General features: G+C 45.7%; 1 long non-coding RNA gene across 1 annotated transcript; it reads right to left on the reverse strand.

Moving 5' to 3' along the window:
* Positions 1-17,197: 17,197 nt before the first annotated feature.
* LOC137440982 (uncharacterized) lies at positions 17,198-17,965 on the reverse strand. Its single transcript, XR_010987280.1, has 3 exons — positions 17,895-17,965; positions 17,628-17,723; positions 17,198-17,530 (listed from the first exon to the last, which is right to left on the reverse strand). It is a non-coding gene; the product is annotated as an uncharacterized lncRNA (long non-coding RNA).

Below are 17,965 nucleotides of genomic sequence, written 5' to 3' on the forward strand. Positions count from 1 at the left end.
ATCTTACTCGATCTATTGTTGTTTTGCAAACTGCTGCTAAGGTCTGTGACCTGCTTGTGACCCAGAGACTGAGAAGTGCTGCTCCAATAGCTGATAACCTGCACCACCACTGTTATCTTTTGTCCAAAAGAAAAAAAAAACCACCAAAGAGAAACTGCTGAGTTCTCTGAACTCCTGAGAACTGAGCAAGAGGTTCTCACTTCAGCTGATGCTAGTGTCTCTTGTGGTATTCTTTTTTCTTAACTTTGTTTTGCAAGCTATGTGGTGTTGTTTTCTGAAGTGCTTTTCCTGGGAAGGAAATAACATGAAGCTGCATTTGAACACACAGAGCGGGCACAGCACTGTGAGTTGCAGGGCTCTGAGAGATGGCAAAAAGTGTGATCTCATTGAAGGTTGTAGTGTTTTGTGGGGTATGGTCTGGTTTGTTACTTCTTTCCTTGAAGCTCTAAAAAAGAAAACAGTGAAGGGTTTTGCCCAACCTGGGCTGCATCAGAGGTAGTGTGACCAGTAGGATGAGGGAGGTAATTCTCTCCCTCTGCTCTGCTCTCCTGAAACCACACTTACAGTATTGCATCCAGTTCTGCTGCCCCCAGAATAAGAGGGACATGGAACTGCTGGAGCAGGTCCAGAGGAGACCACAAAGATGATCAGAAGGCTGGAGAACCTCCCCTGTGGGTTCCGGATATGAGAGTTGCGGTTGTTCAGTCTGGTAGAAGAGAAGGCTCTGAGGAGACCTTAGAGCAGCCTTCCAGTACCTGATGGGAGCCTGCAAGAAAGCTAGGAAGGGACTTTCTACAAGGGCTTGTAGTGATAGGATGAGCAGGAATGTATTGAAACCTGAGGAGGGCAGATTGAGACTGGAGATTAGGAAGAAATTCTTTACAGTGAGGGTGGTGAGACACTGGAACAGGTTGCCCAGGGAGGCTGTGGATGCCCTTTCTTTGGAGGTATTGAAGGCTAGGTTGGATGAGACTTTGAGCAATATGGTTTAGTGAATGGTGTCCCTTGCCATGGCAGGGGTTTGGAACTAGAGGATCTTTAAGGTTCCTTCCAACCCAAACCATACTATGATGCTATACCCTTCCAGTTTCTCTTCCTGTACCATGAGGTAGTGCCCAACTGTATGTACAGTCTTTCTCAAGAGGATCTTTCTGAGTGGTAGCACAGTCCTTTTAATTTTGGTAATTTCATCAGGATAGCTCTTTATAGCCTTCTACTTGCTACCTAGAACAGCATCAGCTTTTGGTAAAGAAAGGTACATGGAAAAACCCAGCCTTCTTTACCTTGGTGAACTCAGGCAATGAAACCACACTGCTTGAAAAACAAATGCATTGTGCAACTCGAAATGTGGCCATCTCAGTCACCACACAACTCCCACATCCCACAACCTCCTGTCATTTGAGAACCTCATTAAATCTATCAACACTTCTATCTCTTTGGACTGAAGAATGAGGAAAAGTTTTAAGACATGGCAAACTTTGCTGTCTTCTAGCTATGATCTGCTGAATTTGGAAATTGCCCTCACAGTTGTTTCCCCTGTTAATGCCAAATATAATACCACCTGTCAGGATTGTTCTTCTCATCAGCTGAGCATGGCCATTGAAGTTTGCACACAATTCCTGTTGCTGAATATTCTTTTAATACTGAGAAATGTATTTTTATGTTTTCAGATGTATGGCTTATAGTCATAGCTGATGACAGAGGAGCTGCCAAGGGGAGGAGATCCCTTGCTTCCTCAGACAGGGCAGTCCTCTTCTTCCAGAGGTGTACTTAGATTCCCACAATCTCAAGAGAAAAGAGAAGTTTTTGTACAAGGAAATGTCACTTTACAGGATGTAGTCTTCAAACTACACAGCTGAACCTCCATCCATCAATTGTTTGTGAAGGTGTTTCTGAGGTGCCCCCAGGTTGTGGTAGTCATCAACCATTGCAGAGCCACCTCTTCCAGCAAAGGGGAGGCATGACAAACACGTTCATAGATTCAGGACAGGGACACCTTCCACTAGACCATATTGCTCCAAGCCCCGCCCAGCCTGGCTTTCAATACTTCCAAGGGGGGCATCCACAACTTCCCTGGGCATCCTGTTTCAGCATCTCAGCACCCTGATGGGGAAGAATTTCTTCCTAATGTCTAATCTAAATCTACCCCCTTTTAGTTTGAAACCATCACCCCTTGTCCTCTCACCACACTGCCTGATAAAGAGTCCCTCTCAATCTTTGGTGTAGAATCCCTACAAGTACTGAAACTATCAATAAGGTCTGCCTGGAGTTTTCTTTTCTCCAGGCTGAACAACCCCAACTTCCCCAGCTTTCTTCACAGGAATGGTGCTCAAGCCTCCTCATCTTCACTGGATCCTTTCAGTAGAGCTTGTTTCCAAACCAGCTCTTGCTCCCATAGCTACTTTTACTGGCCTAAACATTGGCTTGGCTTTATATTCTGCCAGCTGGGTGGAACGTGGAGAACCTTTTGAAACTAAGCCAAAGTAGCGGCTTGTTATGAGGTGTGTTTAATTCCAGCATGTTGGAGAGCAAGTCCTGTCTCGCACTGAGACTCAGACTGTCCAAGGAGCTGTTATCCATTAAAACATGAGGTCAGTATTTTCTTCCATGAGCTGCAAATATTCTTCCTGAATATGGAAAACAGGCTAAAGAGAGTGCTGGCTGGAAAAGGCACTGCAGGCAGGCCAGGAGAAAAGTTCAGAATCAAATTGTAGAAGCCCTTTTGGTCTTCCATCAACATCCAGGTTCATGTATGTCGTGGTACCTGCCAGATTGCAGCAATAGGTGTTTGCTCGCTCTAGTAAAATGTTTCATCTATTCTAGGATCTGACTCCCTGGTTGGTATTTTCTTCAAGGAGAGTTTTCTAATTATGGTTTCTTTTTTTGGTTCCTTTTTTTTTTTTTTAGTGTTTATCTGCAATAGATAGGTTTGTTTGACCTGGAGGGAAAAACCACCTGATGATAACCACACAGATGCTTCAGGATAGTGAGGTGCATCATTTATGCAAGCCCAAAGTGTCAGATTAATATGTAATGAGCTTTATTACATTAAATGTTTCCTTCCTGAAATCATTCCTTCCCATCCAGCCTCTAGCCAGGCTTATGGAAGTTCCAGTACTGTACAGGTCACTTTAAAGATCAGTTCAGTGATCTTTTCAGTGATTTGGTGTTCTGATGGGGAGCTGTGCAACTAGGTCTGTGGATCCCAAAATCACAGTATGGCTTAGGTTGGAAGGAATCTTAGAGATCATCTACTCCAACATCCCTACCACGGGCAGGGACACCTCATCAGTTAGACTTGATTGCCTAAGGCCTCATCCAACCTGGCCTTGAACACTGCCAAGGAGGGGATATCCACAACTTCCCTGGCTGCCCAGAGTCTCACTACCCTCATACTGAAGAACTTTCTCCCTAAGATCCAGTCTAAACCTACTCTCCCTCACCTTAAAACCATTCCCCCTTGTCCTGTCACTAGACACCCTTATGAAAAGTCCCTCTCTAGCTTTCCTGTAGGCTCCCTTTAGGTATTTGAAGGCAGCTATGAGATCCCACTGGAAGCTCCTCTTCTCTAGGCTGAACAACCTAAGCTCACTCAGCCTATCCTCACAGCAGAGGTGCTCCAGCCCTTGGGTCATCTTTGTGGCCCTCCTCTGGACTCGCTCCAACAGCTCTGTGTCCTTATGATGGGGACACCAGAACTGGATGCAGTATTCCAGGTGGGGTCTCACCAGAGCAGAGTAAAGAGGCAGAATCCCCTCTCTTGCCCTGCTGGCCACACTCCTCTTGATGCAGCGCAGGATGTGGCTGCCTTCTGTGCTGCATGAGGGCACTGTCAGCTCATGGTGAGCTTCTTACAATCAATACATCCAAGTCTCTTTCTTCAGAGCTACTCTCAGCTCACTCTGCAGCTTTCTGTTGGACTTCACAAGCAGAGACCTGGTATGTAGCAAACTAAGGAAATGCTGGGGACATCACACCACCAAGTGACTATTAGGTGAAATTTGGCAGGTTTAGTGCTAGAAATGTTTGCAGGCATCTTACTGGTTTATCTAGGGGAAAGATACCTGGTCTAGTGGAAGGTGTCCCTGCCCATGGCAGGGGGATTGGAACTAGATGATCTTTAAGGTCCTTTCCAACCCAAACCATTCTATGAATCTATGAAAACTTTTCAGGCTATTTATTTTTGTTTTAGTGATCATACTGCAGTTTCTACCCTGTGATGGTCTCTCAAGATTCCAAGCCTTAAAAAAAAAATAAAACAAGTGAAAAAACAGGATTTGGACCCTGCTAAGATTAGCAGTGACAGAAATTCATTCCTTGTACATAACTTCCTTAATGTATCCTGTGAAATGTGAACAATTCAGTTTTTCCTGCTTCTTCCGCATTGACCTTGACTATATGGAAAGAATCTTTGGAAGACACGTTTGAAACAGGAGCTGAGAGTCATGAGCAGATACAGGGTGTAGCAGAAATCCATTTAGGTATATCATGTAAATTGAGCAAGAGATGCTTGGAGAAACAGTGGTCAAGTTGTGTTGCTTTCTTTTAATAAGGGAAAAGATGATGCAAGTGCAAATTGTAATGCTGAAATCCTGGAGGTGTAGTTTCAGTGGAAGAATAATAGAGTCAGGACTAATGTCTGATAACTCATCCTGCTGGTTCTTTGCAGGCAGTAACAATACCATGTCAGTGCACATGCTAAAACCTGCCACTACGTTGTTTAAGTGTAATTACTATCATGTGACTGTTTAATGTAAAGGAAATATTAAGAAACCCAAAGGCTTGGTTGTCAGAGCTTGGTCAAACTGTGCTCACCTACCAGTCACAGCATCACAGAACATTAGGGGTCCAACACCCCTGCCAGAGCAGAATCACCTAGAGTACATCACAGGAATGCATCCAGATGGGTTTTGAAAGTCTCCAGAGAAGGAGTCTTCACAACCTCTCTGGGCAGCCTCCTCCAGGGCCCCGTCAACCTCACAGGTTCTCCATGGAAGCTCCTCTGCTCCAGCTTGCACCCATTGCTCTGTGTCATATCATTGGATATCACTGAGCAGAGCCTGGCTTCATCCTCCTGATACTCTCCCTCCATATCTTTATAAACATGATTGAGGCCACCCCTCAGTCTCCTCTTCCCCAAGCTAAAGAGCCCCAGCTCGCTCATCGTGTCCTCAGAAGGGAGATGTTCCACTGCCTTCAGCATCTTTGTGGCTCTGTGTTGGGCTTTTTCAAGCAGTTCCCTGAGATCCTTCTTGAACTGAGGGGCCCAGAACTGGACACAATATTCCAGATGTGGTCTCACCAGGGCAGAGTAGAGGGGCAGGAGAACCTATCTTGACCTACTAACCACAGCCTTTCTAATCCACCCCAGGATGCCATTGGCCTTCTTGGCCACAAGGGCACATTTCTGGCTCATGTTCATCCTTCTGTCCACCAGGACCCCCAGATCCCTTTCCCCTGTGCTGCTCTCCCACAGGTCAGCCCCCAACCTGTATTGGTCCATGAGGCTGTTCTTTACCAGGTGCCTGATGTTCCATTTAAATTCTGTTGAAGCTATATAAGAGAAAGCTTGTCACATTTTTGAAGCTTGCTGTGTATTTAGACAGTTCAACTCTTTACTGGCTTCAAGACATCCTGAAGTTCATTACCACTCTTTGTGTTGTTTCTCAGCATGAATTGATCTGGTCTGAGACACTGGGAAAGCAAAACTTTGTTTTTCAGTGCTGCACTTGAATGTCCATCTCTTTTTATGAGAAGGCAGACTCTTAGAATCACTTCAGTTGAAAAAGTCCTTTAAGATTATTGAGTCCAACTGTTCTCTAACTCTGCCAACTCTGGTGCTAGACTATATCCCTCAGCACCACATTTCTGCCTCTTTTAAACACCTCCAGGGATGGGAATTCAAGAACCTGCCTGGGCAGCCTGTTCCAATGTTTGAGAACCCTTTAAAAGAAGAACTGAAGAACCCAGTGCTGAGTACAAAGGAACAATCATTGCCCTGCTACTCCTGCTATTCCTAATCTAGGCCAGGATGCTGTTGACCCTCTTGGTAGTTTTGTCTGCAGTAAAATCACTTCTTCTTACAAAGCTCTTCAGTGAAATATTGATAATGCCATCAGTCTGAAGTTGTGGAGGCTCCAGTGCTGGCAGTGTTCAAGGCCTGGCTGGGTGGGACCTTGAGCAACTCAGCCTAGCAGGAGGTGTCCCTCCCTATGGCAGAGGGTTTGGAATGAGGTGATCTTTATGGGCCCTTCCAACCCAAAGCACTCTGTGAGTCTATGATCTGAAGGTGTGTTGAGAGCAGTAGCTAGCCCTCTGCTATAGGCATATATCCTGAATAATATTGAAATTCTCAGCAGGAATTTCCAAACCAGGAAACCCAACCTTCATTTCTAAACCTAGTGATGTCAAACTCTCTGCTGCAGAAGGGGAAGTGCTGGATTTACTAAACCTTGTTATTTCTGTGGAGCCTGCTGATCTCTTTTACTTGTTTCCTTTCTTTCATCACAGCACTAAATGCCCCAAGCTATCTGTCTGATGATTTCGGGCAGCAATCCAAAGGGCTATTTTATTTTCCCTGGGTGTCTCTGGGGCATTTTTGAAAGTCCATTTAACAGCTGCATGGAAATTTGAAAGGGATGCAGTAATTTCTGTTCAGCTGAATTACCAGAGATACACAACTTCTTGGAAACCTGGGATGGAATGATGGCAGAGCAGAGCTCAACAGGAAAGGTGGTGTTAACACATCATGGCTCTGGTATTTGATGCCCTGGGCAAAGATTTGCAAGACTAGGAAAAGAAAATCACGTATAATATCTGCACTTAGTCACCAGGTCTGTACAGGCAGATACCACTGCTTCCACTTGTCCATTTTGAGGGAACTGAGTGAGGCAATGGGCACAGCGAGCTTGGGTCACTGACTTTCAGTTGCACCTTGAACTTAGAAGGGCTGAACTCATTGAAACCTTAGTTAAGTCTGGCCCTCTGATTTTTCTTTCCGTTAAATAATACCACCTGGAGGTGAGCAAGTTGCCTACAAGCAAAGTTACATAATTTGTGCTTTACAGACCAGAGGTGATTAAAATGTTCAGCACAAGGCTGCAAATGGTAACTGAATGGTAGTGGCAACAGGTGAGCACCTTCCTGGACCTAGCTGTTTTTCTGCAGTGTGACTACTCTTTCTGCCAAGCGGTCAGCGTGACTTGTAGCCATAGAGAAGATCTCATAGGTTGTGTCTGAACTGGTATGCTGTTCTCAGTGCCTTGTGTCATAGATTCATATATTGCAAGGGACCCTCAGAGGTCATCTTGTCCAACCATGCTGCTGTCAGCAGGAACACCTCCAACTAGACCAGGCTGCCCAGGGCAGCATCAAGTCATGGCAGCACAACTCTTTGGTCACATCTTTCCCAAAGGCTCGAAGAGCATTATGCTAACTCCTGTGAGCCCTTGTGTTCAGCATTGCTGGCTCTTAGAGATACTGAGCTCAGTGATGGCTGAGCTTCTTCCCTCTAACCCACCCTTCTTCCTTCCCCAGCTAAGGAGCTGTGAGCTTTGAATTCAGAAATATGACAGCTCTGGTCCTGTCCTTTGAGGCTGTGCCATCTGTAAGGACAACTCATGTACCACTAAGGATTCAGAAAGAAAAGTCCTCTGAAAAGCTGGCCTCAGCTAACCCATCCCCAAACATTTCTCCCAGTACCTGGAAGTTCTTCCTAGATGCTGTTGTATGTGTTCCAATTTCAGATTACTATCCCCTGGTCTTGGAGATCATGTTACACCTTGGTAGGGAACATCTGCTGGTTCCTTTCTTGCCTCTCAGTTCCACAAGAGCTTGTATCTAAAGTCCACCACAGGGGTACTGTTCAGGTGCTCTCCTCTGCCTTAAATGTCACTACATCTGGTGGTCAATCTGCATTTGCATATCTGAATTTCTAAAGGTTTTTCTGTATCTGTTTCACCATAGCCTTAGTATTTAGTTTAGGGTTTACTCCTTGCTAAAACCAGAAGGACTTTTTGTCACCTTCTACCAGGGAATATCAACCTTGCCATTTGTTAGTAGCTCTTCTTGTGATAGCTGTGGAAATGCTGTTAGGACTGAGAAGAAAGAGTAGATAAATAGGTTTCCAGTCCAGAGACTTGTGCTCTGCTGTCCTGCTGTTATTATTAGAAGATGTGTTCTTTTTTTAATTAAGCTCCTTCTTCAATTTTAGAAGGAAATGTTTTACTGCACTCTGTGTTATGATTGTCAAAAGAGGAAATTGCCTCACTCGATAAGCAAGAGGAGAATTCGGGTGCTCAGCCCACCTTGTGTGTTGCCATATGCTACATGCAAGAAATTGTCCTCTTTACTGGGTTTATGTTTCCTCCAGAGACTTGAAGTACAAACCAGCTCACCAGTTTATGAAATCAAGGCTAAAGCTGAAGTGTCACTTGCCTTGACTAAAGGAAGAGATAATTATGAGAGTATACTTTAAAAGCAAAGTGGTAATCAATTAATCTTATAAAAGAAAATCGACAAGCCTTCAGCTGGGCAAATATGGAGAACCCTATAGAAATCATAGAATTCTGAGTAGGAAGGAACCTCCAAAGGTCATCCAGTCCAACTCCCTCTGCAGTCAGCAGGGGCATCCTCAACTAGGTCAGGTTGCTCAGAGCCCTGCTAAGCCTGTCCTTGAATGTCTCCAGGGATGGGGCCCCAACCACCTACCTCCCTGGGCAACCTGTTCCAGTGTTCCACTATCCTCATGGTACAGAACTGTTCCTAACATTCAATCTAAATCTACTCTTCTCTAGTTTGAAGCCATTGCCCCTCATCCTATCACTGCAGGTCTTTGTAAACAGTCCCTCTGCAGCCTTCTTGCAGGCCCCCTTCAGGTACTGGAAGGCTCCTATTAGGTCTCCCTTGAGCCTTCTCTTCTCCAGGCTGAACAACCTCAGCTCCCTCAGCCTGTCTTTATTGCAGAGGTGTTCAATGTGTTCCTGTGGTGTGAAAAAGGTGTTTCTGCTAACACTGACCTTCAGCTTTCTGCAGAGTTCCTGCACAGCTCTGGAAGAGCTGCATGTACAGTGTCAGAGATAATGAATTGTACAATTAAAGCCTTTTGCTGACGTACAGGACTCTAATTCATCATCAAATGGCACAACATCTTAATTGATGCCACATGGTTTGCTGATTAACAATTGCATAAACTGAGCCACAGAAATGATCCTCAAATATGGAAGCCCTCTGCTGTGAGGGCAGGGTGAGAGGGTTGGGATTGTTCAGCCTGGAGAAGAGAGGGGTACAGGGAGACCTTCTTGTGGCTTTTCAGTACTTGGAGGGGCCGATCAGAAAGCAGAGGACAGATGTTATATCAGGGTCTATTGTGACAGGACAAGGGCTGATGTTTTGAAAGTAAAATAGGTTTAGACTAGATACAAGGAAGAATTTTTTACACTGAGTGTGGTGAGACACTCGCCCACGTTGCCCAGAGAGATGGTAGATGCCCCAGGTCAGGTTGTCTGGGGCACTGAGTAACCTGATCTAGTTGAGCATGTCCCTGCTCATTCTGGGCAGGCTGGATCAGATGACCTTGCAAGGTCCTTTCTCACCTAAGAATTCTGTGATTGCATGAAACAGAGACTCTGTAGGGATTATTGCTTGGCTTTCATAGTGCCCTGCTTGTTTGACAGACAGGCAATGCCTGGACCTTAGGCAATATGCCTCTTTGGTGGCCTGGGGCTGATTTTGAGCTTTAGAGAAACAAGGTTTCCTTTGGGTTCAGGTAGTGGAAAGATTTCACTGTTTGGTCCAGTGGCAGGTTTGTCTGTTCAGTGAAAAATGAAGTTCTGCAGTTTTCTGAGGTTATCTCCTTATAAGCCATTTTGCAGAATCAAGAAGAAAAAACATGATGGGAAACTTAGTTTAATTGCAGTGGCCAGGTTGAGGATGGCCTGACTCCTGAGTGGTAAGGTTGGATGTGTTTATGAAGCGTAATTCACAGAGTGGTGATCCTGTTGGGACAGAGGTAATATGATTTATCCTAGTGAGGCATTTAAATGGAGTCCTTTTTTTAAGGAACATGTGGCTCCAGAGGATGCTGCAGGTGTGAAGTGCACACACTCTTGCAGCTCATGCCAGCTAATGCTTCTTAAATGATACACTGGGTCACTGTTTGATGTAACTTGCCATCTGATGACATAAATTCCCTGACAACTCTTAACTACACCGAAGCAAGCTTTCTTGGAACAGGTTGTAGTACTGGAGCCAAGCAGTTAATCAGGTGTAACATGAGGCTTTGACATGATTTACTGCCTGCTGGTAGCTTGTACTGGGGCTGTATTGTCCTTCTGTATGTACTGTATAATAGTTTTAAGCTGTCCTTGGACAGGGCCCTATTGTAAACAAGCTGTCTGGCTTAACTGGGATATCCTGTAAAAATATGGTAATAAAAAGTGAAGCCATTCCTACTATTTCTGTTTCCCAGACTATTCCCACCAGTAACATACAGCAAATGCTCTTAACTCTTGCTGTGCTGATGCTTTGCTGATTTCTTTTAATCTTGAAGTACTTGTTTCAAAACTCATCAGTTGTTGCTTGCCATCTCGACCTGGACAGGCTGGAGAGTTGGGTGGAGGGCATCATGAAGCTCAACAAGTGCAAGTGTAGGGTCCTGTACCCAGGGAAAAATAACCTCCTGCACCAGTACAGGTTAAGGATTGATATAACACAGCTCTTCAGAGAAGGATCTGTGAGTGCTGGTGGACAAGTTCCTCATAAGCCAGCAATGTGCCCTCATGGCAGAGAAGGCCAATAGTCTTCTGGAGTGCATTAGGGAGAATATGACCAGCAGGCTGAGGGAGCTTCTCCTCTTCATCTACATTGCTCTAGCAAGGCCACATCTGGAGGACTGGGTCAAGTTCAGGTCTCTCCACAGGAAACTCAATGGAGAGCATCCAGCAGAGGCTACAGAGAATGGTCTGGTTTGGAAGGGACCTCCAAAGGTCATCTAGTCCAACCTCCTCTGCAGTCAGCAGGGACATCCTCCACTAGATCAGGTAGCTCAGAGCCTTGTCAAGCCTCACCTCGACTATCTCCAGGAATGCAGCTTCAAATACCTCCCTGGGCAACCTGTTGCAGTGTTCCACCACCCTCATGGTAAAGAACTTGTTCTAACATCCAATCTAAATCTGCTCTTCTCTAATTTCAAACCATTGCCCGTCATCCTGTCATTGCAGGCCTTTGGAAACAGTCCCTCTGCAGCCTTCTTGTACGCCCTTTTCAGGCATGGGAAGGTCACTGTTAGGTCTCCTTGACTCCTTCTCTTCTCCAGGCTGAATAACCTCAGCTCCCTCAGCTTATCTTCACACAAGAGATGTTCCAGCCCCTCATCATTTTCAGGGCCCTCCTCTGGACTCACTCCATCAGGTCATATCCTTTCTGTGTTGAGGGCTCCAGAGCTGGATACAGTACTCCAGGTGCAGTCTCAACAGGGCAGAGCAGAGTGGCAAAATCACCTCTCTTGACCTGCTGGCCACACTGCTTTTGATGCAGCCCAGGATACCATTGGCCTTGTGGGCTGCAAGTGCACATTGCTGGCTCATATCCATCTTCTCATCCACCAGCACCCCCAAGTCCTTTTCTGCAGAGCTGCTCTCAATTTCATCACCCCCCAGCCTGTATTGATACCTAGGATTGCCCTGACGTAGGTGCTGGACCTTACACTTTGCCTTATTGAACCTTGTGACATTCTCTTCAGCCCACCTCTCCAGCCTGCCCAGGTCCCTCTGGATGGCATCCCATCCTTCAGACTTTGCAACTTTTATCAGATCCTTGTAGCCAGGAGCTAGCAGGTCAAGATGCAGCAGTAAACCCTTCATGGGGTGTAAATTTCAGAAGGATATTCTAAAAGACATCATCAGACATAGTTTACTGAGGGCAACCTCTAGTAGACTTTCCACCTAAGAGTAGACACTGAAAATGTGAGTTCTTGCAAAATGAAGAGATGTTCCTTTAAACAGGGAGCTGTGCTCTGGGGGGTTTAGACATGCTGGATTTCTTGAGAAGACAGATGCCAAAAGCAGCATACTGAGACCCTGCTTACAGAAATCTGAATTTTACAGTCAGGGTGAGACATTGAAGAGACCTTCAGAGGAGAGAGCAACCTACATGAAGGACTTGTTTTCCTAACTCACCCATGGTTCCTGGTGGAACAGCACCTCTGTCAGAGGGACTTGTCTCAGTCTGCAAAGAGCAGAACTAAGCAGTAAGCAGTGTGATGCTTTGGAGAGATTTCTGATTTCTCTCTCTTCTCCTTACCCTGGAGCCCTGCAAAGCACAAATCCTCCGGAATGTGGGCACCAGGATTTGAATGGGACCTCAAAAGGACCCTTTTGCTATTTCTAGATGAATACATCAATCCCTGTTTGAAATAGCTGCCTCCCACTTCACTCATTTTTGTTAAAGACAAATGGTGATCTTTTCCTTTAGTAAATCAATGTGGAATTTTGAATGTAAAGCAGGCTTTCTAGTAAGGGTTTGGATTGTCCCCATAGCTGGCTACTTCTGTGTTGCCTGGTGGTTTAGGGAGGGGAGGGTTGTGTCTGTGCAGCTGTTGAAGGCCATTAAAATGTGACCTGAGCCCCACTGAGAACAAGCCTGGGATTAACTGTAAATTGATCCAGCAGCTCACAGACACAAATTTCAGACTTCTGCAGAGCAGAGTTTTGCTAAATATTCTTATTCCAGGTATTCTGGTGGCACCAATCTTCCAAGTACATGTGAACATCAACTGCAAGTCGTCAGTTGTTGATACAATTTAGTAATTGAGTTAATCTCTCAAGTCTGAATGAGAAGAATGAATGCCCAGATGTATTCCAGCACACCAGCTAATTTAAAACTTACCTTGCAATACAAGAAAGAAAAAGGACTCAGTTTTTAATTTCTGTGACTTCAAATTGGAAGAAGCTAGCTTTAGACATTAGGAAGAAAGTCTTCCCCATGAGGTGGTGAGGCACTGGAACAAGTTGCCTAGAGAAGCTGTGGAGGCTCCAAGACTGGAAATGTTGAAAGCCAGGTTGGATTCACATATTGCACTGAGTTGGAAGGGCCCCTCAAAGGTCATCTTGTCCAAACTTCCTGCAGTCAGCAGGGACACCTCCAACTACATCAGCCTGCCCAGCACCACATTGAGTCTGATCTTGAGTATCTCCAGGGATGGAGCCTCCACCACATCCCTGGGCAACCTGTTCTGGTATTTCACCACTCTCATTGTAAAGAACTTCTTCCATATGTCCATCCTCAATCCACCGTGCTCCAGTTTCAAACCATTGTCCCACATCCTATCACTACAAGCCCTTCTAAACAGTCCCTCCCCAGCCTTCCTGTAGGTCCCCTGCAGATACTGAAATGTTAGCTTTAAGGTCTCCCTGGAGTCTTCTGTTCTCCAGGCTGAAAGCCCAAATTCTTTCATCCTGTCTTCATAGCAGAGGTGCAGCAGCCCTCTGATCATTTTGGTGGCCCTCCTCTGGACCCACTCCAGCAGGTTTAATTGTCTCTTGTGTTGAGGGCTCCAGAGCTGGATGCAGCGCTCCAGGTGAGGTCTCACCAGAGCAGAGGAAAGTGGCAGAATCACCTCTATCACTCTGCTGACTGTGCTTCTTTTGATGCAGCTCTTCGGCAACCTGGTCTAGTAGGTGTCCCTGCCCATGGCAGAGGGGTGGAAATGGATCTTTAAAGTCCCTTCTAATCCAAACTATCTTATGATTTTATTAGCAAAGGAAAAAGAATTTTTCATGCTTGCTTTTTTCAATTTAGAAATGTGTATTGTCTCTGCTCTTGTAAATGTTTATCACAACACTACAGGGTTCACTGTCACGAATGTGCTGCTTGAAGGTTCAGTGGAGCTTGGGGAAAAAATTGATAGCACTGGAGAGCACAAAACAGAACCATAACAAGTGACAGGATGACAGGAAATGTCCACAGATTGCACCAGAGGAGGTTTAGGTTGGAGAGTAGAAGAAACTTCTTCCCTGAAAAGGTTCTCAGACCTCCCAGGCTGCCCAGGGAGGTAGTTGAATCCCCATCCCTGCAGGTGTGTCAAAAAGGCAGAGATATGCTGCTTGAGGGAATGCATCCAGGTGGGTTTTGAAGATCTCCAGAGGAGGAGACTCCACAACCTCCCTGGGCAGCCTGCTAGGGGTTCCAGCACCCTCACAGTAAAAATGTTTTTTCTTATGTTGAGATGGAATTTCCTGTGATTGAGTTTACATCCATTGCCCCTCATCCTATCACTGGTGTCACTGAAAAGATACCGGCTCCATTTCCCTGACAGCCACTCTTCAGATATTTGTAGACATTGGTAAGGTCAGTCTTCTTTTCTCCAGACTAAACAGCCACAGGTCTCAGTCTTTTCTTGTAAATGTGGTAGTCCAGGCCCTCAACCATCCTCCAAGCTCTCCATTGAACTCAAACGGCTCCCTGTCCCTCTTGAACTGGGGAGCCCAGAACTGTACACAATACTCCAGATGTGGTCTAACTAGGGATGAGTAGAGGGGGAGGAGAACCTCCCTTGACCTGCTGGACACACTCAAATGTGATAATCATGATAGCCATGTCCTCTAAAACATTTTGCTCTAGCTTTTTCACTGACTGTTCAAATTCATCCTTCTTTTCCCTCCCTGAGCCAATGAGACTCAGAAGGGAGTCCTGGCAGAAGCCTGTTGTATAATTTGGTATTTCAGCTGCATGCCTTTTGCACACAGTAAAAACATCAGGGATTAATGAAAGCATTTTAATGGACTTCTGTGCTCATGAACCATGAGCTCACCAGAGATAGCCTGGCTACCAGATTTGCAGACTGAGTAGTGGTACTGTACCCTGCTCAATATGAGCCAGCAGTGTGCCCAGCTGGCCAAGAAGGCAAACAGCATCCTGGCCTGGATCAGCAATACTGTGGCCAGGAGGACCAGGGAAGTGATTGTCCTCATGTACTCAGCACCGGTGAGGCTGCACCTTGAATACTGTGTTCAGTTTTGGGGCCCTCTCTATAAGAAGGACATTCAGGTGCTGGAGCAGGTCCAGAGAAAGGTGAGGAAGCTGGGGAAGGGTCTAGAGCACAAGTCTTGTTAGGAGTGGCTGAAGGAAATGGGGTTGTTTAGCCTGGAGAGGAGGAGGCTGAGGGGAGGCCTTCTTACTCTCCACAACTCCCCCTCACCCCCTGCTTTAGATGATCCTCAGAGGTCCCTTCCAACTGCTACCATTCTGTGATTTTGTGAGAAGTTTGCCCATCTGAGCAACAACATTGAAACATCTAGGAGCATTCTAAAGAAAATGGTAGTGCATGCATTTGTGCAGGCCTTGGCTGATGTCTGCAAAATCATTGTGTGTTTGTAGAAGATGCAGGGCTTGCAAAAATGGAGTCCTCTAGAATCCATGATTCTACGATTTAATGCACAGCCCTAGACCAAACTGACTGGTTTAGGGTAAAGGGGAGAATTCTCATCTAATTACCACTCTGTGGGGTTATTGGCTTTTTTATTTTCCCAATTTAGTTTCAAAGCATAGAAACACCATTTCTCCCCACTTCTGATTCATAGACTCACAGAAGAATTTGGGGTTGAAGAGACCTTAAAGATCACCTAGTTCCACCTTGCTGCCATGGCCAGGGACACCTTCCACTAGACCAGGTTGCTCCAGCCCTCATCCAACCTGGCCTTGAACACGTCCAGGGAAGGGGCATGCATGACCTCCCTGGGCAACCTGTTCCAGTGTCTCACCACCCTCACTGTAAAGAATTTCTTCCTAATATCCAGTCTCAATCTGCCCTCCTCAAGCTTAAAGCCATTCCCTTTCCTATCACAGCAAGCCCTTGTAAAAAATCCCTTCTGTAAACGTTTTGATTATTAAAATACTTTTTGTCTAATTTCCTCACTTAGCCTTACAGTGCCTCCTTGGAGCATCTGTTTTGATGATACTGAAGCAAGCTATGATTTTTCTGGCTGAACATTTCCAAGACTGGATGCCAGTAGCAATGTGCTTGGCTTGGCTACTGCTTCACTATAGCCCTGCCAAAGCAGGAACTCCCCAGGCTGTTCACATCTGATTTCTTTTTTTTTTGGGGAAGTGTCAATCCTTAAAACAAGAGATACAGAATCTGGTGCTAGTTTTGACTGGCTTTCAGACTCATTTACCAGCATATATCCTTTCCTTTCTGCAAAAGTAGTACATAGGAGATAGAATCATAGAATTGTTTCAGTTGGAAAAGACCTCTAGTCTAACACCACTATGGCCATCAAGCCATGTCCTGAAGTGCCATGTCCACACATTTCTGGAACACCTCCAGGGATGGTGACCTCCACCACCTCCCTGGGCAGCCTGTTCCAATGCCTGACCACTCTTGCAGGAAACAAATTTTTCCCAATACCCATCTAAACCTCCCTGGCACAATTTCAGGCCATTTCCTCTCATTCTATCACCTGATGCTACTGAGAAGTGACCAACCCCCATCTCACTCCAACCTCCTTTCAGGGAGTTGTAGAGAACCCCAGTTCCCTCAGCTGGTCTTCACAAGACCTTTTCTCCAGACCCTTCCCCAGCTTTGCTTCTCTTCTCTGGACACACTCCAGCACCTCAGTGTTCTTGTAGTGAGGAGCCCAAAACAGAACCCAGGATTCAAGGTGCAGTGTCACCAGTGCTGAGTATAGGGGCATAATCATTTCCCTACTGCTGGCCACATGATTGTTGATCCAGGCCAGAATGCTGTTGGTCTTCTTGGCCACCTGAGCACATTGCTGGCTCACCTTTAGTTGGCTGTCAACCATCACCCCCAGGCCCTTTTCTGCCAGGCAACTTTCCAGCCACTCTGCCCCAAGCCTGTAGCATTCATGGGGTTGTTGTGACCCAAGAGCAGGATGCAGCACTTGGCCTTGTTGAACCTCATACACTGACCTTGGCCCATCGATCTAGCCTGTCCAGATCCCTTTGTAGAGCCTCCTTACTGTCAAGCAGATCAACACTCACGTCCAATGAAGTGTCATCTGCAGACTTAATGTGCACTCAATGCCCTCATCCAGATCATTGATAAAGATTTTAAAGACATCCACAAAAACAGGGAAAAAATTCTTCTTGCTGTAGCATTGAGAAGGGATCACAATAAACCCAGTATGGAAACCTGATGGTGGTGAATATTAACCCTTGCAGGCAGCATTTGCAGCTGTAGATGATGTTTACTTGTAATCTTGTTCTTGTCTTTGTGGCTGTTCTGCTGAGTAACTTATTCTGTTTGCTGAGGAGACATTTGTGCTTGGCATCCTGTGGAGCTGGAATATTAAATGCTTGCTTCTTTTTTAGAACAAGTACACGGGGGAAAGAGGATAAGTTAAGATTTAACACAACCCTTGTGCAAACAGAATGAGTGACTGTGGATTGCTGTTGTTTTAAATAGCTAACTGGGTAATAAGGAAGGGTTAGAGGCGGGGAAGGAGATGCTGCTCAAGAAGTCTTAGTACAAATGGTAGAAGGATACAGATAGTAAGGAAGATTGCTCTTTCTGGAAAAAAGAAAAAAGCTTCATTATTGTTTACTTTAAAAGTGACAACTGGAAAGGAAAAAAAAAAGTGCCATCAGAGGTCAGTGATCAGCTTTACCTGCTTAGTATTGCATGAAGGAGGGCCACAAAGATGATCAGAGGGCTGAAGCACCTCTCCTTTGAGGACAGGCTGCGGGAGCTGGGGTTGTTGAGCCTGGAAAAGAGGAGTCAGGGAGACCTAATAGCGACCTTCCAGTACCTGAAGGGTGCCACAAAAGGCTGCAGAGGGATTGCTTCCAAAGGCCTGCAGTGATAGCAGGAGGGGCAACAGTTCGAAATTAGAGAAGAGCAGATTTAGATTGGATGTTAGGAACAAATTCTTTACCATGAGGGTGAGAGAATACAGGAGCAGGTAGCCCAGAGAGGTAGTTGAGGTCCCCTCCCTGGAGATATTCA

This window comes from Melanerpes formicivorus, unplaced genomic scaffold (assembly GCF_026170545.1).
Source record: "Melanerpes formicivorus ecotype bairdi unplaced genomic scaffold, bMelFor1.0.p_v2 SCAF_5, whole genome shotgun sequence".
Classification (NCBI taxonomy): Eukaryota; Metazoa; Chordata; class Aves; order Piciformes; family Picidae; genus Melanerpes; species Melanerpes formicivorus.